Here is a 25,720-nt window from a genome sequence, read left to right on the forward strand (position 1 = left end):
TTTGGAAAATCCAGTATGTGGACACCCTAAGGTAAAAAAGGTACAAGAGGCTGTAATGGAAGATTGCTTTAAGAAGCAAATTGCCTAAGAGTGTAATGTTGGCTTTGATATACAGATATAAGTATGTCTGTAAATATTTTCAGCAATAATTCACCCCTTTGGCACTGGAGGTGTTTGTTACCAGATTTTAGAATAAGGATACCAGATGAGCACAGGGCCCTACGCCCCAGGGGAACAAAAGGAAACAAGCAGACCCACCTGTGCTGACTCATCAACGAGCGGGGGCCCCACACCTGATGTAACAAGTAGGAAAATTGGATCTAGAAGAGAGAAGACTCTGTGACTAAAACGTGTTGAAGTTTTTGATATGCACTCTCTAAGGCTATCAAGACAATGGATGTATTTGCAGCTGGAAAAGGGGAAATTAAGAAGTCCTATGAATTTCATTCTGTGAGTGGCAGGGTTATGTGAGAAGTTAGCCAAGTCATTTTTAAAAGAAGCAAAAGCATCATAAACTGGATGGATTGAAGTCTTGTCCTTTCCTATAAAAACATCACGCTTCTTTGATATAATCATTCTATTGTAGATAAAAGCTATTGAAAAATGTAATTGATCACAATAAATTTGATTACTAAGGGATGAATCATCAGTTTTGCTTTCTACTTGAAAATGTCTGACCATATGAAATAAGAAATGAAGATTTATAAGAATGTCTTCACGTATTTATGAAAAGATCATTGTTTAGTCCCATCTCTTGGACTCTTTAGGGTTCCAAAGATGTACAGATTTATGGATCTTTTTTTTTTAAAGATTTTATTTGTTTTCCTTTTTCTCCCCAAAGCCGCCCGGTACATAGTTGTATATTCTTCGTTGTGGGTCCTTCTAGTTGTGGCATGTGGGACGCTGCCTCAGCATGCTTTGATGAGCAGTGCCATGTCCGCGCCCAGGATTCGAACCAACGAAACACTGGGCCGCCTGCAGCAGAGCGCACGAACTTAACCACTCGGCCATGGGGCCAGCCCCAGATTTATGGAATTTTGAGACAGAAAATATTAGACAAATTTTATTAGGGTCTTTGCTGCAGTGTAGGTAAGAAGAAATTCCGACATGGACCCATCCAGAGGAATTTCTCCAAATAATTAGCCTATCATTAATATGTTCCACAAAGGTGACAGATCCATTTGAGATGCCTGCCTTCATAGAGATTATCTTCTAATTGAGGAAATAAAAATGGCTCAAGACACAATATAAAGTTTATGAAAAGAAGTACGAAGGAACAAGAGTGTTGGAGAAAAACTCGGGCAGAGGCACCATTCTAGACTGGAGCTTATCACAGGAACGACTCCAGAAGAGGAGAGATTCATGCCAAGGCCGAAAGAATAAGGAGGACACCATACGAAAAGCTGGAAAAACCATCCAGACAGAGAAGGTTCAGAAAATGGAAGACCCTGAAGAGACAGAGAGACTGCGCTTGGAGAATGAAAAGGTGCTGCTATGGCTGGAGCATAAGGGTTCATGGAAGAAAAGCCTATCTGACATAGGCAGTGCCGAGACCCTGTACGGCCTTGGGAACATGGGAAAATTTTAGACTTGTTTCTAGGTGCCTTAGGAATCCACTGGGAGGTTTTAAAGAGGTGATTCGTTTATATGTGTTTGTTTAAACTTCTGACCGCAGTGTAGAGACAGACTTTTGCCAGTGATCCTGACAAAAGATAATTATGCCTAAGAGAAGGACGACGGCAGCGGAGGGGGAGTAAGCGTACGAATTGGAGATCTGTTCTGGAGACAGAACAGGCAACTTGCTGGCAAGTGTTGGAAAAGGGCTGATCAAGAACAATATCTACACTTCTTTGGTTTATCAGTTTGAACTGTAGGTGGATGGTGGTGCCATGAGGAAGATTAGGGGCATAACAGGGTTTTTATGGGGCATTATTGGGAATTAAACAGAGTTTTGTTTTGTACAGATAAAGGAAAATATTGCTGTTAGATATCCAGATGGAGAAGATATGATAAGCAATTGGATAAATGATGCCAGTGCTTAGGGGAGAGGTCAGGACTAAAGATACAATTTCGAGAATAGAGATAGTGGCTAAAACTATAGAATTGGAGTTCATCTAAGGAGAAAAAGTAGATAAAGAAGAGGGCTGAGGACCAAGCCCTCCAGGATTCCAATAGTTAGGGATCTAAATATTGGTGGATCTACAAATGACAGAGGAGGGGCCGGCATGGTGGCACAGCGGTTAAGTTCACACGTTCCACTTCAGCAGCGCAGGGTTCGCCAGTTCAGATCCCAGGTGTGGACATGACACTGCTTAGCAAGCCATGCTGTGGTAGGCATCCTACATATAAAGCAGAGGAAGATAAGCACGGATGTTAGCTCAGAGCCAGTCTTCCTCAGCAAAAAGAGGAGGATTGGCAGCAGATGTTAGCTCAGGGCTAATCTCCCTCAAATAAATAAATAAATAAATAAATAAATAAAAATGACGGAGGAGAGAAAGTCATATTGAATACCAATACCATCCCCAAATAAACACCACTATCATCTTTCAGCCCATAAATATTGCTCCTTCCATGATGTGGTGTTGTCTTAGCCTTGGTTCCCCATCAAAGCAGAACCTGAGTAAAGAATTGCATTCAAGTGGTGTATTTTGGAAACAATCCCAGGAAATGAGAGGCGTGAAGACCTACAGAGAATAAAATGGGGAGGAGAGAAAGTCAATACAAAGGCCCATTATGGAGTTGACCATCACCATGGGCAATGGTACCTTATTCTACTGAGACTTTACGATGAGCTGTCTAAAGTGAGTCTCAGAATTGTCTGATCTTGTGAGGAAATGTATAGAATGAGTCTGAGAATTGTCCGCCCAAGAGAGAATCCCTAACCATTGACTCATGGTCCTCTTTGATTGAGGGTTGCCCCTCTGGACATTAGTTTTCCCACATTTCAGATTGCCTTCCAGAGAGGCAGGAGTGCCAGCCCTCAAGGCAACTCAGGCAATGATGTCAGAGAAGGTAGGGTTCAAGGAAGGAGAGCTTAACATATCAATATTCCGGAACAATCAAAAAATGCCCACTCCGGTGTCAACTCCCTCCAGGAGCCATGTTTGCATCAAGCAGCCATCAAATGCTTTCTCTACGCTACCAACTAATACAGGTGGTGCCCCAAGTCATTTCTTGGACCATTCACTGTTACCCATCTGCCTCCAGGAGATTGTCCAGAACATGCTGAACATATGTTTATTCAATAGAGAAAAGCCTAGAGCAAACCAGTAAGTATAGAGGCTGCCCAGTTACAACTACACATTAGAACAGGAACAGATAATATCTGAGACTTCCTTTTTTTGTCTTTGCCTCTTTGTTAATATCAGAGGATGAAAAATCAGCTTGTTTTTTTAATCAGTAGTTGTGTTTGCTACATGGCTCTTTGCTTTCAAATTATAGCCATATCTACCACACTAATACATTCTTTGGGGGATAATAAAAAAATACAATTGTGACATCTCCTACCTTGTTGATATTTCCACTGGGGAATTCATTGTACAGCAATCATGGCAGTGATGGCTGGAGCCAAGACAAGCACACAATGTAAATGGAAATTTTTCAGCTCCCTTCCATTGTAAAGGGCTTTACCTTCCACACTGGGCTCCTCTTCACACTTCCTGTCGCCTGTTCCTGTGCAGGAATCATCACTTCTTGTTTTCTTAACCATGGCATTCTAAAGACAAAGGGGGATGCTTTATCTTGTCTCTCACCCTCGTGTCCCTTCCATAAATATTTCTTGATTGACCTTAACCACCCAACCTAGGTCCCTTGATGGAGCCCAGCCTTTGAAGAAGCAGTATCTGATGCTGATGGAGAGCCTAGGCCTGTATCAGTCTGGCTGGGTGACAATCCCCATTCTCTTGCAGACGAGCCAGCCAAGTGACCTTGGGCAAGTTACTTGGTCTGTCACTACTTCAATTTCAATGAGTCCAACAACAGAACATACCTTATAGATTCCATAAGAATAAACGAGATGGTTCATGCAAAGTGCTAACACATAACTGACTGTATAGAAAATGCTTTTGTTCTTTAAGGTGGTCAAGTCTGTATTCTCAAGTTCACAGGAACTGCCGCATCTTGGCATAATGGGAAAGAAGGCTGGATCTCCATCCTCGCTAAAAAGAAAACTCTCTAGGACGTCAAAGAAAATCAAAATTAATTTCCTTTCAAGAATTTGTCTAAGTTGGTGACACTCTTTGCAGTGATTAAAGACAAGCCAGGGTGCTGCAGAATCAGGAGGAAGCAGCGCTCCAGGGACACAGATAACACCAGGCTGGTTAAGGACGTGATACTTCTAGGAAGCAGCTTAATGTCAGGCTGGCATTTAGTAATGGCATATTTCAAGTACGTGTAATTTTCTGTCATGTGAGCTCATAATTCTTTTGATAGCATCCACTAGGACATGATCAGCTCTTTCCCTCCAACTCCACAGCTATTTGATCACCCTGCTGTTCAACCCGTGTCAGTACCCCTCACTTCCCGCCATGTTTAAATCCTGTATTTTCCAGCTTCTAGTTAAAAAGAAACATTGAAAGATCAAGCCCAACCCCAGAGGGGAGCAAGGAGACAGGAGCCATTGTGGCCACACAAGAAAGAGCTCAGGAAAGTGATTCCTCTTGCTCTGCGTTGAAGGCAAACTTTGAGCTGTCTGCACTTTTTCTTTCTTAAGAACTGAGGGAATTGCTTGTCCTCTTGCTCAGTGGGAAAGTTGCACCTCCTGCCTTTCAATTTTTTTTTCTATTTCAGCATCTGTAAAGAGAAAAAGGTTGACTGGCACATGTAGAAAAGCAGCACTTAAAATAAATATATATTTCAACGTTCTTGAAATGTTCTTGAAAACAGCGTTGATGGACTCCAGCAATCCAATCCATTGACAGAGTGCGTGAGCACCTTTCTTCTACGTATGCAAGTGGCAGTCCTGGCAGAGCAAAGTTACAGTTATTGTTCCCATAATTATTACAAGTTATCTGGTTATAAGCAAATGTGTCTTTAAATATATATTTCAATATATATATTTCATAAGGTTTAGAAATTGTTTACGTGTCTATAGTTAATGCTATCATCTTTCCCTAAAGGTTTTATGCTTCTTACCAATGATCAGTGTTGGACTTAGCTATATATATGTGTACACACACACACCTATTAAGAACAAGATAATAAGGTATTGTGACTTGGGGAATTACGTCAGCTTTGGCAGAGTGTGCTAGTTGTTTGACCAATATATTCTCTGCTTTTTTATTAATACATCCCTGATTTTATCGGGGGCAGTAATGTACCCCAGGCTAAAATGTTCTAGCCTCCTTTAAACCAGAGCGTGGCCACAGGACTAAGTTATGGGGAATCAGAAGGAAGCAGAAGTCTTAGAGTATCGTTCTGACCTCTGGGAAAACTTCTTAAGAGTGGCGTGACCCCTCATCCTCCTTCTTTCTTAAGCCTGGAATGTGGAGGAGATGACTCAAATTCCAGAAAGCACCTTGGATCATAAGGCAACCTTGAAAATGGACATTACATGCTAGCATGGTGAAACAAAAAGATGAAAAAAGCTTAAATCTGATCATTATAAAACCACCATAGCAGACAGGGATTGCCCACCATCATTCTTTTTGTTAATAAGGGAGAAATAATCTATTTTGCTGAAACCTCTGTTGTTTTGTTGTATGTTATCTGTTATACATAGGTTAAACCTAATCTTTACTGATACAATCAGTGTCAAGATTTCCCTAAACTTTATATCCTGAGATGTTTTCTCAGATATTTCCGACTTTGTTTATAAGCCTTAGACTCCTTCTCAAAGAGAGAGACAGTACAGGGTTTTTTGTGTTATCTCATTTATCATAGTTCAGTCTAGAAGATTTAATAAACTATAAGTTTATAAAATATATTTTACAACCGAATGAAAGTATGGTATGAGCATTATTCCAGTATTGTAAAAGAAATATCAAGGCAAGCAGCAAAATGAAAACCTATATTTTTCCAAATTAGAAAAATAATAAAAAAGCAAATTTTAGGTCTTCTTATGAAACATTACCTCTTGTCTTAAAACTAGCCCCAGGAGACAATTTCTAATAATCACAATAAATGAAAACTCAAATTAGTTTGTAGGTTTTTGCATTTCAATTCCCAGGGAGCCATGCATCTGTTATTGCCTGCTTTTAAACGGAGAACAAAGAATATTCTATCAAACTCTTGTGGTTTGCCTCTGGAACACTGTCAGGAGAACACTAAACTCTAAAGGCCAAACGTTCTTTTGTTCACTCCACCACTTGGTCATTGTGGAGCAACTTCATGGAATTTTCCCTCCCAACACAAGCATTTCCCGCTTATTACAAACGTCTTTAAAATGGATAGACTATGCACAGGGGCAGAACCGTGTCTTCTGAACATATTTATGGCAAACTGATTTTGTAGACCATGTGTGGAAACAGAAACCTCTGCAGTTCACGCCACAGCTCCCCAATTTAACTTTGCAGGTCTGTCAGTCCAGGCCCTCCCCTGAAGAGTCCGTCTTTGTATAAAATGGATACTGTCCGATCCTGCCACACCCATCAGCTTATGCCTGGTCAGGTTAACAGCTGTGCTAATGTGATGCACCTGCCAGTTACCAAGTGCGGGAGAGCACACACACATTTGTTGTACATTAAAAAAATTCTTCACAGAAATGGAAAATTGATTAGAGTCTGAGTAAATTTATGCTACATGAAAAACTGTGAAGTCAACATTTTATGAAGAGGCCATGGAATTTATCGATCATTAAGAATGAAATAAACAGGGATGGAGATGCCCGTGTGTGACGTAAATTGCCCACCATTCTATATGATGAGAGCAGCTATTCAGTTCAAGGGGTTTTTTTGTTTATATCCACTGATATGCTCATATTGAGTCTTTTCTAATATTTTGTCATTCCATGACTTTGAGCTTGAAAATGGCTTCCTATTTTCCTTAGGATGAGAAAAGAACTGCTTAAATGACGTGCAAACCTGAATGGGCAGACCCCACCTTATCCTCCAGCTTGCACCTTATCCACTCTCTATCAGTTCACACTATTTTGTATTTGTCTTTTAAATGTTGGCTAGATATTGCACCAGTCCTGCCCTCCGACGGTAAGCTCTGTGAAGGTAGAGATCACATCTGCCTTGGCCGTCACAGTATCTGCAGAGTGGCACACAGTGCCTGGCACATGGTAGGCTCTCAAATTTTTGCTGAATTGAAAATGACTTGAAAGTTCTTCAGAATATTCATCTTAAGTTTTACCCTGTGCCTACTACTATGCCTATTACTTAGGAGATGGTAAGTGTTTGCCAAATTGAAAAAGCAAACTAATAAAATAATCGATGAATGAATTGATCTACTCTGGAACATTTCCAAATGTGTGTTCCACAGCACACTAGTGCAACAGGTGGCCCATAAAAGAGTGTGTTGAAATGAACTCGCAACTATTGAGTGCTTACTGTATGCCAGGCCCTCAGCTAAGAGCTTTGCCTCCATCTTCCTACATGATCCACACAATAACCCAATGAGGTATGCCATTATTTCCATTGGGCAAATAGGGAAACTGAGACTCAGAGAATTTAAATAACCAGTCAAAAGTGATATAGTTCATGAGTGATGGGTAGATCTGGAATCCATCTCTGTGACTTCAGCTTTTCTTTAAAATATTATATAGTTACATTATAGAGTATAACATTACATACTCTACTTCTCTTTCAGGAATTCACAGTGTCTAGTAGCACAGTAAAGGCTCTGAGAAGTCCTGTAATAATGCAACACAAACCAAGGAACTCTTCTTTCTCACAGAACAACCCTTTCACAGAATACACTGGAGTGGTTCCCAAAGTGGTGTATATACACTCCACTGTGGAATTGGAAGAAAATATTATTTCTATTTTTTTACCTCAATCTTTTAATTTCTATGTTTTGTATTATATGATGTCCACATTAGCATATGTATATAATTTTAAATTAATATATAAATGGGCCATGGTTTAAAAAGTTTAGAGACCACTGATTTCGATCACTCCCTTTCAAACATGGCCTGAGATTTTTATTAGCTCCACTGTTTTCATAAAACTAATTTAGAGAAGCTGATTTCACATTATGCTTGAATGCTTGGGATGTATAATATATAAAATTTATTATATAATTCCAATTAATTGATATCATTAGAGGAAACAGTGGAGTATTCCATTCCAAACAATGGCATATTCAACAGCTGCATATTCTTGTTCTCACAGTACTTTGAAACCACGCACTCACCCCAACACAATTAAGTTTCCTTAAGTTTGCATTCTCTAAGTTCAGGCTAAGCGAGCTGTGGCAAAGATTGCAGGAAGACTATGGATGCAGCACAGTGATGACAATCTCAGCTAATACCAACAGCGATCTCATTGTAGAAAGTCAAGGATTCAATGTCTGTATGTCTTATGGCCATTTTATGGAAATGCGTCCCTTTGCGGTAGGCATTCCCAAACATGAAGAACCAGACAAGGCCACTTTGGCCTAAACTAAGCAGAGTAAGTTTAAGTGGGAGCTACTTCTACTCCCTTCTCTGCATTGCAACTTAGTAAAAGTCAAAAATGCTTAAAATTATATTATGCACTTATCACTTAGGGTTTGGTTTTGTTTTGATTTTTCTCAGTGAATCAAATGACGATCCTCATCTTCTCCTTTGTCCTTTTACCAAATGATGACCCTTCAATATTTTAAGTGTCTTGAGAACTTTGACCAAGAACCACATGATCATTTAATGTGAATTTCCACTCATAAAATTGCGTAGACATACGGTATATTTCATACATTTGATAAGAACAACTAAACCTGAAAAGATCAACATTTTTAGAGGCATCATTTTGTCAATTCAGACAAATAAACAATTTCTTAGAGAAAAACATTAATCCAGCAAGGGAGTATTTTTAGAAAGCGTACCAATTACTATAGAATTGATTAGTCAAAATAATTATGCGTGTAACTCCAATAAACTCATGGCCCATGTCTGTGATTAAAGACTTGGCCAATGAGGTCTGGGATTCCTACTATTATGCATTTATGAGACAAACATTAAGTAGAGGAGTAATGAGAAAAAAATAGAGAGGGAGAGACTATTTCTAAAAATTAATTACAGTTTGTAACCAAATCCTGACTTGATGAGTGCCTCAGTTGCGTTGAGATTATCCAAGTTCTCCAGCATCTACATGCTCTCCACAACACTGAGGGTTCCACGTGCTTTCCCCTGCCTCAGCCTACCCCTGTCCTTGAGATAGAAAGGATGAATCGAAAGGTAAGGGTATGCAGTCTTAGATGATCAGGTCATGACCCCCATTGGGCTGGAATGATGATATTGTAAACCCTGAATGTGAACATGAACTTCAAAAGGGAGTTATAAACACCCCGTATCAAAAGTATGGTTCATATCTCAAAACACATGAATTACTCAATGTGAACAATGCTTCCTGAAGGGCTATTTGAGTCTTTACTTTCCTAAGGAGAGACTGTTATAGGGATTACTAAGAACTGGGCTTCTGTTCACTTCTGAAATTTAAAAATCTGAAGAGCAAATAAGAAAAACTTGCAAAAGCTCACTTATTAATATATTTCAAATTAAACTTTTTCCTGTGGACTAGACAAGAGACAAATTTAGATATATTTTAATGCACTCGTTCTAATGATAACACGTTGGTCCTGAGTAAGGGATTTGCTGGAAGTAGAGTAACTCTTTCCTGCCTCTGTGGTTGGTCAGTCCCTTTCGAGTATAACTGGTGAGTTAGTGGCCTGTAAAGTTAATACAGCTCTTTGAAAGTCAGCATTTTCCTGCCCATTTTGATTTGCATCCATGACTGAACACCTGGCAGGCAACATCCCATCTTTTCCAGAGGGCAGATCTAAGTATTGCACCTAATGATTCAGTCTCAAAAATGGCATTTGGTAATTCTCTTTGCCATTCTAAAGGGACCAAGGGTATTTTGAATCTCATCTTTTCAGTTCTTGTGTATTAAATCAACTTGAAATTGTGAAAGCGAGACTCTTACTGTCCCAAGTCTTTAAGCTCTAGAGAAAGGAAAGCTGTCATGAGGGTGAGTGGCTGATAATTCTGCTTGTTGGAGCATATCCCTGTCAGTCTCGGGGTGGCTGGTCCACAAGCACCCTGTTGACAGCAAACACCGAGGGGGGCTCGCCTGAAGGAACCTCACTGTGGCTGCCCTGCCCAGTGAGTCCCGGAAGGACTCGTCAGAGTTGAGATCTCAGCCATGGTGGGCCTGATTTTTCCTGAGAGAGCTGTATCCACTGCATTTTAAGTTGAACTGTCCATGTAAGCTTTAAAAGTAGAATGTTTAAGAGGTCTTTTGGTTTGTGGATCATAAAGCCCCTTTACAGTCTTGCCTGCTTCCTGCCTCCATTATACCTCTCTCCTCCATGACTTGTTACAATAAACAAACACTTTTGAGGACAGTGCATCTCTAGGATCCTGGATTTCAAGGTACTGAATTTCAGTGTAAATCAGCGTAGCAATAGGAGAATGGAAGGCTTCGACAGCCGTTTCTCCCACGTGTTACAATAACTAGGGAATTACACAATTTCCCATTCTGCAAATCAAAAGACTTAAGGTTTCTCTCTGCTAACAGCTAAAAGGTTTTTGGTTATTCAATACTTGCCCTGTTGGAATAGGAGAATACCAGAACACCTGTGCAATACACAAAGGGCTGCAAATTTATGGGTGTATTAAGTGAAGTCTAATTATAACTTGATAAAAAAAAAATCCCCTTGACAAAAGTCTATTTCCAGAGAAGCAGCTTTTGTAAGAACAAACTTAGAAATGATTACATCCCAAATGCACTACTTGGTAAAACTGAAAAGAAGCATTGCTCAAAGCATTCTTAGATATAGAAAGGAAAAGAGCAACACCTCTGGTGCTTTTCACCCTCTGTCCTCTAGAGCAGCGTGCTGCCTCTGAGTCAACTCTTTATTCCTTCAACATCTGCTTGCTGTTAATTAGTGAACTGCATCGTTTAACCGAACTCAAACAGATATTGTTTCATTAAGTAACAAATCCTCACATCACTTTAGAGCTGATTAAATGGAAGTTGGCCGTGTTAAACTATCAGTGTTGTGTGATGGGAAGGGCCTACACTTGAGAACAGCCAAGCCTCGGGCCGGAGTGTGAAACAATCAGGTGTGTGACCTGGAGAAAGTCACTCCGCCTCCCTGTGCTTCGCTTTCTTCATCGCCTGATTAAAGAGTTGGAGGAGACGGTCCTTCTCTTTGATTTTTTGATTCCAGTCAGAGCCCTTAGGTTGACAATAAGGAAAATAAGTTATGACTTACTCCTACTGATTCAAATGCAGTTTTATTTTGTGTCTCCTTCATTACAAGTCATTTTGGCTCATTATGACATGGCTAGTAAGAGTTAGCAAGTATTGAGTGCTTACAACCTAGACATTGTCTAAGTGCTTTATATGGGACATCTCATTTAATCCTCAGCAGTGTACAAAGGGCAGCTAATATTATTGTCCACATTTGATAGATGAGAACATTGAAAATTAGGGAAAGTAAATAACTGGTAGGAGAATTGGCTAATTGGTGGCAGACCTGTAATCAGAACCCTTAAACCCTGACTGCAGAGCCTGCTTTTAACTCACACGTTCCTCTGAATCCTAGGAATATGTCTCAGATACTCAGATTTGGTTGTACTGTATTTAAAGCAAAATCTAGTCATGGAAGTGATTACTGATTATTTTAACAGCAATGGAAATAATAACTGTCTTCTTCAGAATAATCGCTCAAGTGTAAAATTACGAATGACTGGTCAAGTCTTCCCACATGATTAAAATGTTATCTAAGCAAATCTAGGCACTTAGGGACATGTGTTAATTATCTGTTATGACTTGTCCCATTGGTACAGAAATTTATTCGATTGGACATCAATATGCTTTAGTTTTCTTAGTATTAGAAATTATCTGTCAAATTATGAGACAAATAGGCTTCAACTTTGTCATCTTAATTGTAGGAAAATTCATTCTATAATTTAGTCATTTAACACATGCTAATTAAGAACCTATTACATGCCAGCCCTGTCTTAGGAGCTTGGGGAAACGGTAAATGAGACAGACCTGTCTTCTTTCCTCAATGAGGCTTAACGTCTACAAAGGAGATAGGCAAACAATAAACAAACAGATATGAAATTCCAAACTGGGATTGGTGCCACAGAGAAACAAATAGATGCCGTGATGAGAAATAACAGAGCACAATGGACTCAGATGCGTGGTCAGGGAGGGACTCTATGGAGGCCGCTGACGTCAGGGAACAAGAACGAGGCCAGGTAGCATAGTGTCATCCGAGAAACAAGCTGACGTCAGAGAAACGGGGCCAAACTCTTCAGGGCTTTGGGACTCATGGTCATGAGTTTGGATTTTCATCAAGTCCAATGATAAGCCACGGATTTAAAACGGGGAGTGATTTTTGTTTGTCAAATATTACTTGGGTTCCTATGTTGGATAGGGAGTAATAAAAGAAGGGGATATGGGAAGCTGGTGCAGTAGTCCTATAAGTGATGGTGTCTGAGCAGAGTGGGAAAGAACTGGCCAGATTCAAGTTTTATTTTGAAGGAGATTCTATAAGATTTACTGGTAGATTGTGTTGGGGTGCAGAGAAAGAGGAATCAAAAATGGCTCCCAGATTTTCAGATGGAGCAACTTAAATAATAGAATGCTTTACTGAAAACTGAGAAGAATAAGCTTGGCATGGAAACAGGAGTTTAGTTTTGCTTCCGATGCCTGTGGGATGTGTAAGTGGAGATGTCAAAGAGGGAGTTGTATATTTCATTGTGCCTTAAAATGAGAGGCTTGGCCAAGGGATATGAAGTTAGGAGTTGTCAGCATATAGTTTTTAAATTCATGAAAATATGTGAAATCATTGATGAAGAGAATGCAGACAGAGCTACATTCTGGGCTACAACATTTAGAATTTAGGTAGAGAAGAAAGAGGAGCAAAGAAGTGGAGACTGAGAAGATGCGGTCAGAGAGGGAACAGAAGAACCTGGAGAGCAAGGTGTCACCAAACCAAGAGCGGTCTACCTCCCAGGGGAAGAGGCTTCACCAGAGCTTCATCCCACCTGGGGGATGCATGTTGCCCCTCTAGCCTTCCTGCCTCCCCTAAGGAGGAAAAAGCTAAGAAACATGTATCAAAGTCATAGCCAAGGAACACAGCCTCCAACTAAAAGACTGAGATTTAATCCTGAGATTACAGAATACTTCCACCCCACACCTTCCCACCACATAGACAGGGCTCCCGTTTAATAACAGTGGGGGATAGGTGAAAGAGCTGCAGGTGCACTTTCTCTGGGGACAAGTACTCAGGGAAACTCAAATTCAACAGAGAAGACAAAACCACAGACACTAAAGGAATTGGAAGCCTGTGGCATCCAGGGCTTCAGCAAACATTAAATAAAACCCAACTCCTAGCCAGAATAACATAATACTTCACACTAAAGGCCTTTTACTTTAGTTCCTCTGACAGGACACATCACTCCCAGCTTTCAACAAAGAATTACAAGGCATGCTAAAAGATAAAAAGAAAAGAAACAAAGTCTGAAGCAAGCATCAGAACCACACAGAGATATACACAGATATTTGAATTATCAGACAGAAATTTTTTAAAAATCAGTAAGACATAGACATCACTTCAAATTATACAGATATTAAGGGGATATGATGAACCACTTCATGTCAATATAATTGAAAAATTATATAAACTGCATAAAATCTTAGTAAAACACAATTAATTAAAACTGACATAAGAAGAAATAACAAACACAAATAGTCCTGTAATTAAATTCCTAATTAAAAATCTTGCCACTAAGAAAACTCAAAATTCATGTGCCTTCCCTGATGAATTCTTCTGGTTATTTAAGGAAGAAATAGCACCAGTCTCATATAAACTAAAGTGAATAAAACAAGAGGGAAAACTTCCAACCTCTTCCATGAGACAAGAACGGTCTAGATATTCAACTCAACAAGAAAAACAAATGACAGGCCAGTCGTGACTATTGATGCAAAATCCCAAACAAAATAATAACAAACAATCCAGCAACTCTTAACATGGAGGATGGTTACACAGAAATGACAAATTCACTTGGTAAACTGCACACTTTTGATTAGTAAACTTGCCATACTTCAATAGAAAGTTAAATATAAGAAAAATTTGTTATCTAAATTATCAACCTTAACTTCAAGCCTTTGCCTCATCAGCTTAGGGTGCCATTTGGTTACTCTGCAATTACTTACAGTCTTTACATATTTCTCGCTTTCTTGCTCCTTGTCCAGAACACAGGCTGGACACGTGTTTGCCACCCCCACCTCTCAGAATGCGAACTGAAAGAGACACAAACAGAGGTAATCAGCTTCATTTTAGATGAATGACTCAGCTTTGTTGATGTAGCAAGGAAAAAAAGTCAGTAACAAAATTCTCCACTCAGAAGAGAAAATCCCCATCCATTTGCAAACTGGTTTTAACTTTCGCCAGGCTGCTCAAGGACACAGTACGTGTAGACAAGCAGAAAAACAAAGGCACACTGGTCTCTGTGAAGGCTGTAATAGCTTCAGAGCATGTTCAAATTGCTATTCTGTTTTACAAAATATTTCTAGACTTTATTTTTTGAGTTCAAATTATTGTCAGTATAAGATAATATTGTCAACAAATACAGATTGACTGCCACCTGGGAATTCATGGAAGGTCATAGTGCCAGATGCTGTGGGGAATACCAAACAAACAGAGTCCTTAGCCTCAAATTTATTGTTTGAAAGGTGGGGATAGGGAAAAAGGAGGAAAAAATTCTTTTCACTTAAAAACAAAATCAGATAATGACAGAAGGCCAAGTTATAGCAAAGGACTAGGTCCCATTCATTTTTATGTCCCTCAGAGTCATCGTGTGCTGGGATTTTCACATACTGTGTTAGTAGACCAATAAATATTTGCTGAAAGAATGCATTAAATTCATGCACTTGGCTGACAAAGGGGTCTGCCACCATTCCCCAAGCAACAGAAATCCTAATGAATCCAGCCCCACTGTTCCTATTTTGAAAATCTTCACTCTGTCATAATTGCTCCTTAGTTGCTTTCCCATACCGTAACCATAGATATGATTTTTTTACATAGGTAAATAGATTTATTGTTTTTTTCTACTTTTTGAACAATGACTATTGCCATTTTTAAGCATTAATTTCTGAGAGACCATGTTTATTTCATTATTGCTCACTTTTTTCCTTCTTTTTGCTCCAATTAAACTAATAGCTGACATTTCATAAAAATTCCATGGTGCTATTCACAGTCCATGTTATTGCCAATAACTTTATATGAGTTGCTTTTTCTTTTTCTTTTTTTCATTTCGTTAGAGGCTTGGCATTCTTTTTTGTAAAAGACGAAACGTTTACAGCTTATGTTCCCCAAGAGCATTCAGGATTTCTATTTCCCCAGAAAGGCATCAGCAGAAGGAAATTTTCTGTCAGAGGAACTACTGGGTCATATGACATGTTCATGTTTAATTTTGAGAGATTTTGCCAAATTGCCCTTCAAATAATATATGTTCCCACCAAAATAGGAGACAACTTTTCCCCTAACCTTTTAATCACATGGGATTAAAAAAATCACAAAAAATGATCTCATGGTTGTTCCTTTATCTCTAAGTGTGGTCGAGCAGTGTGTTTATGGGTCATTCGTATTTCTCTGTGACTCTCCCATTCACATTTTGTGCCCATTTTCACTTGAATGCGATGTGTGCTGGAGTCGATGTTATTAATAATAGCTTGAAATCAACCACAGTAGGAAATTTACAGCATGAAAATCAAGTAAAGCTACAATTAAGGGCTTTTCTCGCCAAGCCCCCACCCCCCCCTCCCCCCACCGCCGCCAGAGTTGCTAAATATTCGCCAGCATAAGGCTGCTGAGATTGACTGTCCTTGCCTTATGTTTCTGAAGGAGCTCTTTGTAATTAGGAAAAATGCGTTTGGGCTGTCATGTGCCTTGTGACAAAAAGGATTTTCCCTGTTCTCCATTTGTCTTTTTTCTTTAACAACAGCTTTAATGAAATACAATTTACTTACCATAAAATGTACTCTTTTAAAGTGTACAATTCAGTGCCATCATCACCACTCTCTAATTTGAGAACAGTTTTCGTCATCCTGAGAAGAACCATGTAGCCATTAGCTTTCTCTCTCCATCACTCCCTTCCCCAGCCCCTGGTAACCACTAATGCACTTTCTGTTTCTAAGGATTTGCCTACTCTGGACATTTAATATAAATGGGATCATATCACATACCGCCTTTTGTGACTGGCTTTTTTGACTTAGTTTAACGCTTTTGAAGTTCGTCCATGTTGTAGCATGTATCAGTTCTTCACATATTGTCGGTAGGACTCTAGATGGTGCAGTCAATTTGGAAAACTTGGCAATTCCTCTAAATGTCAAACACAGAGTTAGCATGTGACCCAGCAATTCCACTCCTAGTATACAACCAAGAGAAATAAAACATACATCCCTACCAAAACCTGTGTAGGAAAGTTCATCAGGGCATTATTCATAACAGCAAAAACATGGCAGCAACCCAAATGTACTCAACAGAAGAATGGATAACCAAAATGCAGTATATCAATAAAATGGAATCCATTTATCTTTTTTTGACTTTGTTTTCCCACATTTTTGGCAGCTGCTAAGAGAGTAGATCTTAAAAGTTCTCATCACAAGAAAAAAAATTTTTCTAACTATGTAAGGTGACAAATGTTAACTAGACATTGTGGTAATCATTTCACAATATACAAGTAAAAAAGTCTATGTAGGAAGTAAGTGTTCATCTTAAGACATAAAATACAGAAATAAACAAAAATAAATTTGGGGGCCGGCCCGGTGGCACAGCGGTTAAGTGCACACGTTCTGCTTTGGCAGCCCGGGGTTCACTGGTTCGGATCCCAGGTGCGGACAAGGCACTGCTCTGCAAGCCATGCTGCGGCAGGCATCCCACATATAAAGTAGAGGAAGATGGGCACGGATGTTAGCTCAGGGCCGGTCTTCCGCAGCAAAAAGAGGAGCATTGGCGGCAGATGTTAGCTCAGGGCTAATCTTCCTCAAAAAAAAATAAATTTTAAAAATGGAATTGATGAAATTGAAATGAATAAAATATAAATAAAACAAAGTATACAAGACCTTGGTTCTTTTGCAAAGTCAAAAAAAATTAAATTCCTCCAGAGTCTGATTAAAGTAAAAAGATTAAAAATACGGTTAGGAATGACAATGTAACATGATCATAGATAAAGAAGAAATGTTTTTAAAATCGAGAATAGAACATGTATGTCTCTAGTAAACAATATTTAAAACTTGGAAAATATGCATGTTTTTCTAGCAAGACATAATTATCCAAATTGACCCAATGAGTGAAAAATAATTTTTTAATTAATATATTAGCATCTGGAAGGTAATTAAATATCTACTACTTAAAAAGTCACCACAATGATACATGCTTACAGATTATCTTATCTATTAAAAACAGATTATTTCAGTCTTACTTACATTATTCCAAACCATAGAAAAAGGAGGATGCTTCTCAATTTATTTTATTAGACCAGCATGACATTAGTACAAGAAAACTATAGACCAATCTCTCTAAATGACTTTAGAGGCAAAAAAAAAAAAAAAAAAAGGTAAATATTACCAAATGCAATCCAACAATGTACCAAAATATTACACATTACGACTAAGTTGGAAATACTCTAAGACTACAAGGATGATTCAATACCAGGAAATTCATCAACATAATTCCAAATCTAATAGATAAACTAAAGGGAGCTATTTTATGATAACATCAATAGACACTGAAATGTCATTTGATAGATGTAGATAACGCATCTAATCAAATTCAGCAGATGTGCTTTATTGTTTTATTATTTTATTAAGGAAATCAGAAAATAGAAATAGAAACTAAAAATGGAATAAAAATACTAGAATTTAATAAAGTCTAGCTTAAAACCAACAGCATACATTATTCCTAGTGGGGAAACATTAAAACCTTTTTAGTTAAAATCAGAACTTGACACGGATGCCTGCTGTTACCATTACTATTCACCATTGTCTTGGGACAGTTCAAACGAAAGCAATGAGAAAAAGAATTAAATAATCGAAGAAAATCCAAATCCATTTCTTGCTGATATCACTTAAATAAGAAAATTTGGTGCTGTCACTAGTTACAAGACAAAAAGTAAATATCAATAGCCTTCTTCATCCTAGCATAGTCATATGGAAACATTTAGCGACTTTACTTGGTCTTCCATTCTCCCTTTAAATTTGCTCAGTGATGTTAGTTCTTCCTTTTTCCCTCAAATGGAAATTTAGACACGGCCATTCCAGGGTCACAAACATCAGTTCCATTTGGTAGTTAGGTTGTCCATTTTTATATGATTGGCAAATCTTCCATGTGCTTTAAACTTCATGCTTTTTCCTTCCCCTTTTGGGGTCAAGTCAGATAGAAAGTCTAAAGTCAGAGTAAAGGAAAACGAACCCTTCCTCCCCTCTTTTGCTAACTGTAGTTCCTGACTGATCAGCATGGAGCTCAGGGAGAGGAAGGGAGACAGGGAACTTCTTTCTTGACTGACAGGGTTGAGTTGATTTAGCTTCACTGCTCTCTGCATCCAGCAGGTCCAAATTGTCTTGTGCGGCACTTCCATGGGTCCTTTGGAAACCCCATAGCTGGCAATCTCTCCCCTGCAATTTTCTCTGCCCTGGGAAAAGGCACCTCTGTTCCAGCTGGTTGTGCCTCTAGCAATCCAGTGACACCTCCAGATTTCCCTGCTGAGGGCTCTTCGCCTCTTGCGGTGGATCCTTTGGTCATAATTGAAGAAAAACACCTCACTGTCTCTCCACCCCACACATGACTCACATCAGACCCCGGGATGAGGTGCACATGTCCTTTCCCTGGCGAACTCCAGTGGTGCTGGCCAAGCCCAGGCAAGAATCAGACTCTCGTTAGCTCCCTCCCTGAGAGGGTGTCAACCAATCTCTCACCTCTTTAGACTTTTCTAAGCATCTCAGACTTGAGGCACACACATTAAGCTCTCCAAGTTGTGTTCCTAAAACCCCTCTCTCTTGACTTGAAGTGAAGCGTGAGGGGAAAAGGGCTCTATAAGCCTTTTATACCCTCAGTGAGGTGGAAAATTCAAGAGTCACCAGCTGGCTTTTAGCCACTCACTTTGTAAATCCTGGTCACCTCAATTTGATATCTCATTTCTATTTTCCTTGTATTTCAACTGGAAATTCCATTTTAATATCTTATTACACTAATAAAGTCTACCTAAATGTAAAAATAAGAAATTTTTTCCACTCACAATTGTGACCAAAAAAAGTCACAAACTACTGGGAATAAATTTGATGAGAAAGGTGCATGACTTCTACGTAGAAAATTATAAAACCTTAATGATGATAAAATGATACATAAATGGCGAGGAAAAAAAAACATTCTTGGATGAGAAGAAAATTCCAATTTTATCAAATGTAGCATATAAAATATATAATTCCAATAAAATTTCCAAGCTTTTGAACCTGACATAGAATAATATACATAATAGCAATCCATTAATATCCAATAAAAATATGAAAAAAGAAGAAATGTGAGGGGAACTTGCTTTGCCACATATAAGAACACACACTAAACCACCTTCATCATTACAAATGTGGAACTGGCAGGGCTGGCCCCGTGGCCGAGTGGTTAAGTTCGCGCACTCTGAAGCAGGCGGCCCAGTGTTTCGTTGGGTTCGAATCCTGGGCACGGACATCAGACCACACTGAGGCAGCGTCCCACGTGCCACAACTAGAAGGACCCACAACGAAGAATATGCAACTATGTACCGGGTGGCTTTGGGGAGAAAAAGGAAAAAATAAAATCTTTAAAAAAAAAAAACAAATGTGGAACTGGCATGGTAAGAGCCACATTAGATCAGCAGGACAAAGAGAAAACCCAGGAAAAGATCCCAGCTTATATGAGAAGGCATAGATGACAAAATTGCTGTTTTATTCAATTGTGAGAGAATGTTTTATGTAATAAATGGAACTGCTCTCCAACTCAGAAAAGATTAAGTTGGGCCTCGCCTCTCTTACATTATGTATTAAAATAAAAGCCAGAATTATTAAAGGCTTAAATATAAAATATAAATCAGTAAGTGTCTTAGAACCAAATCTTGGAAACTATATGTACAATCTAAGGTTGAGGGAAGGGTGCTTAACCAAGACAGAAAATTCTGGAGGTACAAAAGAAAATTTTTGGATAATACAAAAAAAATAAACTTTTGAGTTGCAAAGGATATCACATCTAAAGTCAGTAGAAAAACAATAGATTTGGAAAAACTCTGCAATGTGACAGACAAAAGAGTAATATAGTATTGGGAACACTCTTAAGAGTTGTCAAAATTAAGAAAACTCAAAAGAAAAATGAGTAAAGGCTATTAACAGATATTTCACACAAGACTATGCAGATGGCCAACAAGTAAAAGAAGCTCAAACTCAAGAGTAATGAGGGAAATGCGATTAAAATACTATCTAGATAAAGCACTCTCCTCAGACTGTCAAAACCTAGAAAGAACAATGACACCTATTACCCGGAAGGAATGTGGGAAAAATATTACAAATATTTTTTGATGGAAGAAACAAGAATTGTTAGAAGATTTTAGGCTGCAATCTGGCAGCATGTGGAAATGGCTATGGGAGAAGGGAGGCCGTGCGAGCCTCAACATTGGCTTCCCTGATAGGAATAACTTCAGAAGTGGCACTTCTGAATCCTCACATCCCAATGGCTATGAACAACCCTGACCACTGATATGGTCTCAGGGCTTAAGGAGGACTACCTAGCCACCAGTGGCAGGTGATTACACTGCGTTAGTAGCAAAAATCTGTCCTACCATCCTGATTACTGGCTCTACAGATCATGCTTCTTCCAGCACTCCTGTAGATGAACTTAGTCAATGCAGTACAAACCATCATGGTATCCTGCATGCCCACTTCTGATCAACGACTTACTTTCCAGGGAAAGAAATCAGGCAATGGCAGATGCTTCTCTTGTCATGAAACCCATCATCCAGAAGCTGTTGGTCTTTTAGAATGGCAAAATAGTCTGTGACACCACCACCTGGGCCACCTTTCAGGGTGGTGATGTTGTCTGGCAAGACACCATGTGTGCTTTGAAACCATAACCAATTACAGGGCTGCATCTTCCACAGCTGTATCACACAGCTTCCGAAACCAGGGCATAGCAGAAGGGCAGTCCCTGCCATGATTACCCCGAAGACCCACTCACAACTTTTCCCCTGTCCAGGACTCTCAGCCATGCTAGTTTAGAAGCTTTAGTCACCCTAAGGAGAAAGTTCTTACCAAGAGACCCAGCAGTGGTCCCACCAGGGTTGTCGCCAGTCAACCGAAGGTGCTGGCCAGCCTGGCTGGTCACAGCGGGCCAGGGGGCAGGTGCGAGAATTGATTCAGTAGTCGCACGTGGAGAGCTTGCGATGTGCCAGGTGCTGTGCCAAGTGCTTGGGACACTGCAGAAAATAAAAACGACGAAATCCTACCTTGGTGGCCCTCTCAGTCCAGGGTAGGAGGAGACACCATAGTGAGTTGCTAAAAGATAGTGGGTGTTATGGGAAAATTAACCAAAACAAACAAAAACGTCAAGAAGAAAAAGAGAGAGAGGAAACGCCAGGGGGAAATCAGGGATTTCTATAAGAGTTAAAGATTTTTTCGGATGGAAGGACAACACACTCCAACAGATGCAAGGCACAGCTTTTGGTTACTCACAGCTCCGAACGAAAGAAGGTCACCAGCAGGGTCCCTGGGAGTTGGACTGGGTCTGGGGAGCAGGCAGCCTGAGGGGCAGGGGGCGCGCACATGCGGCGAGGGGGTGGGGTGAGTTAGGTTTGGGGGCTCCCTGGGGCTTGGCTAATTTGAATAGTGTCTTCAGGCCCGGGTCCCAGGGGCTGTCCCTAATGTCTGGCACCTGGCCCCAGGCGGTCAGGGCGATGTATGATGGTCTGGAGCCCGACAAGGGAAGTGCTTGGGGTGTGGACTTAGCTGCTCAAGAAAAGAACTGACCTGCCTCTAAGCCGGACCTCAAAACTGGCATCTTTGAAGTTGTATCACACGGAGGACCTGGCAGACAGAGTAGGACAAGGTAGGCCCAGTGGGAAGGGGGAGACTCTGCAGGTGGGAGAACGGCCGCAGGTGAGGAGAAGGGTGCTGGCAGAGCTCAGGCAATCCTGCAGGTCAGCGCAGGGAGAATGTGGATGAGAAACAAGGACATCTTTTCACAACCTCCAACAGAAATGTAACAAATTCTTAATTATGAATGTCGGCCACAAACCACAGAGGTATTGTCAGTACTTGTTACTTTGTCGCTGAGAGAAATCAGGTGCTTTTCCATCACATTCCAATTGCTATACCCTGTACGAAAATATTTGTGCTCCTCACAATTTGAAATTACTGTGGTTATGGTACCTGCTACTAGATTTTATTGAAATGCATTATGAAAGAAGCATAATTTTACTTTATTACAAACTTGTTATATTTTAACTATATTTCAGAAAAGCTGGTTTCTTTCATAATCCTATGTATTTTACTTCATGAATTCAGAGTCTTCTGAAGAGGGTTCCTTTGGCTGCGGTAGACTGCTAAAGGGCTTGTGATGCGGGTGTGCACACATGAATTTTCAACCTCATAAATTATGGCTAATAATTTTTCTTTGTTTTATTAGTAATATGACTTAGAATGATCTGCATGCCATATTTATGGATATAAAATCTCCCCTTTATGAAAGGCATTTGAAATATCCTGGGTTGTGGTCCCCAGAAACGAGTTAGTATTTTGCCGGAAACTGCTTTTTTCCAGCACTTCAACAGCAAAACCGCAGATGTCTTTAAAATAGAGCATTCCCTCTAGAATCTCCAGTAAAAAATTTTTTCTTTTCTCTCTCTCACAGTTAGAGTACATGTTACTCTTTGATAAATCAGCCTTATTACTTTTGGTCCTTGTTAGGTTTTTGCTTTTCCTAAGCTGTTTCTACACAGTTACACAATAACAAAACCAAAAATGAAACTTGTAGTTAATTCTCTGGAATATATATGTATACATACGTGTGTGTGTGCGCGCACACAAACCTTCAAGCCTTAGAAACCTTTGAAGATATACTCATCTTTTTAACCACTATTTTTCTTTCATGTTCTCTGCACATTGGAAAACAATTGAGCTCCTATGACAACCTATCTGTTAATAAGTTCACTGGTATATATTGGGTACCATTTAAGTGCTTGGCACAGCAAGGTAGTCAATACGGATTTACGTTTCTGTTGAGGGAATATGGAAGAGGGAGTAGAAAAGTCCTATCAATTTTCAAGAGTCCATGGCCCAGGACTTGGGGGGGGGGGGGGGGGGGGGGAAAGAATAAAGTTGTATAAAATCAATTTGTGAAGGGTACAAACTTTAACAATATAAACATCTGTCAGTAGCTTTTAATCAGCCCATGCCATGAATACCCAGCATCATTAGAGAGAGCACAGACTTTGGAGTCAAATGAACCTGGGCTCAAATCCCGACTCTGCCATTTCTTAGCTCTCTGACTTCACCTCTCCGAGCCCCTCTTTCTTCACCTATAAGATGCAATAATATAGGAATCAGAACATCTCATTGAGGGGCTGTGAGAAATGAAATAATTTAGACAGGGCATCCAGCAACTGGAATATTGTAGGTATTAGAATTGCTATCGTTTTTATTCCTTTGGAATATAGAAAAGTACATTTATAGATCCATAATTTAAAAAATTATTGATTAAAAAGCTAAAAAGAATTTCCACTGAACTTGAATGATGATCCACTCCAACCTCAACGTTTCTTAATTATAACTAAAAATCCCCTGCATAAAGAAAGTCATGAGTTAGCAATGAAAAAAGTGTTCAAAACACATCAGTTCTGGAATATTCCATGTGTGTAATATCTGTGAAGTTTCCTTTATCACAATAAACTGCAAAGGGTATTTAATCCAATATAAATCTACACAGTTTATATAATGTGAATTATAGAGAAGATACATGAAAATTTTACCTTCTCAAAGTTTATGCCATAAACTGTAATGTGGATATTACAATGTGAACCCCTACATTTCGAGATTTTTTTTTCTTACTTCATAGTACTATAAAAATCCTATTAGTACCAGGTTTAGATTTAAAGCAGTACTTTGAGAAGCCAGAAGATGGCACTAATTGCTAAGAATCATGCAGTGAAAAAGAATGTGCTGCTTCAGATTCTGATCATTTATGATTTCTTTTGCTGGTGGGAATGATGAGGCTCTATATTTTCATCAGTGTCCTTATCTTAATGTAAAATTCCGTTTGTTCTTAGCTTTTCTCTGACGATTAGGGAAGTGAGAATGCTAGGAATTCTCTATCTACATAGAATGTTTGAATGATTTAGTATAAGCAGGAATTGGTAATTCACCAATGCTCTTTAGTTCATGTTGTTACCTGTGGGTGAATTGAATATTATATATCCATTTGAACACAGAGCTTGATTTACTCACGTACTGAGTGCCATCTTAGTCCACGAAGAATAGGTAAGTGTGTATTTCCTGTACAAGCCACCATCACCTATGACTGTTAGCAACGTCTCAGAAGAAACCTAATTTCTATTCTCTTTAAACGAAAATCACATTTGGAGATTACCACTTTTTTATTTCTAACTGAGAATGCTGAACAGTGTGGAAGCATATTCCACAAGGAGCTCCTTCAACAACAGAAATAGAAACAACAACAAAAACTGTGTACATGGTTTTATAATCTAATTGCATTTCAGCAGGACATTGAGCTAAATCCATTGCTATCTTTCTAAGGAGTTAAGAACAGAGAGAAAGGAAAGACATTTATACTCAAATCTACAAAAGAAAACTGGAGAAGCCAGCACTCATCTTGTATTTTTGCAAATTTCTCCATTTTATAAGGGTATGTTAATTTTCCTGGCAATGTTAAATGTATATTTCGAGGGACTATATGCTGCCCAACACCACACTTGTGAGACTGGCACACTGGAGTCTTTCAAAATCAGCAGTTTCCAGGGGAAAATCCATCGACCATCTGCCTGCTTCAATAAACTACACAGCAGAGGAGGAAGAGCTGACCTGGATTGCCACCAGCGCAGCACTCCCTGGTGTCCGTCTGTGGAGGGTATGTGCCGCAGCCTACAGAGAGAAAACAGAATCCAAGTAAAAACAGATCCTGTTCTTCTTGCCTTTTGTATTTGTATAAAATAGAGCAATGTGCCTCATTTAAAAAAAAAAATACCTTTAGACAGGACAAACCATCCTGAAGATACTGTACATTTTCTTTTCTTTTCTTTTGGTGAGGAAGATTCTCCCTGAGCTAACTTCTGTTACCAGTCTTCCTCTTTTTGCTTGTGGAAGATTGTCCCCGAGCTAGCATCCATGCCCATCTTCCTCCACTTCACATGTGGGACACTGTCACAACATGGCTGGATGAGTGGTGTTTAGGTTCACACCCAGCATCTGAACCCGCGAACCCCGGGCTGCCAAGGTAGAGCATGCAAACATAAGCACTACACCACAGGGCTGGCCCAACACTGGACATTTTCAAGAATTCTTCTTTAAGGAACTTTTTCCAAGTCCAG

At 39.5% G+C, this 25,720-nt stretch overlaps 1 protein-coding gene across 1 annotated transcript in view; it reads left to right on the top strand.

Annotated features, from left to right (window-relative positions):
* The window catches only part of EYS (eyes shut homolog), a 1,407,877-nt gene that overhangs the window by 1,291,237 nt on the left and 90,920 nt on the right, over positions 1-25,720 (top strand). The gene's annotated exons all lie outside the window — the stretch shown is intronic.

Source organism: Equus quagga, chromosome 15 (assembly GCF_021613505.1).
Source record: "Equus quagga isolate Etosha38 chromosome 15, UCLA_HA_Equagga_1.0, whole genome shotgun sequence".
NCBI classification, from domain to species: domain Eukaryota; kingdom Metazoa; phylum Chordata; class Mammalia; order Perissodactyla; family Equidae; genus Equus; species Equus quagga.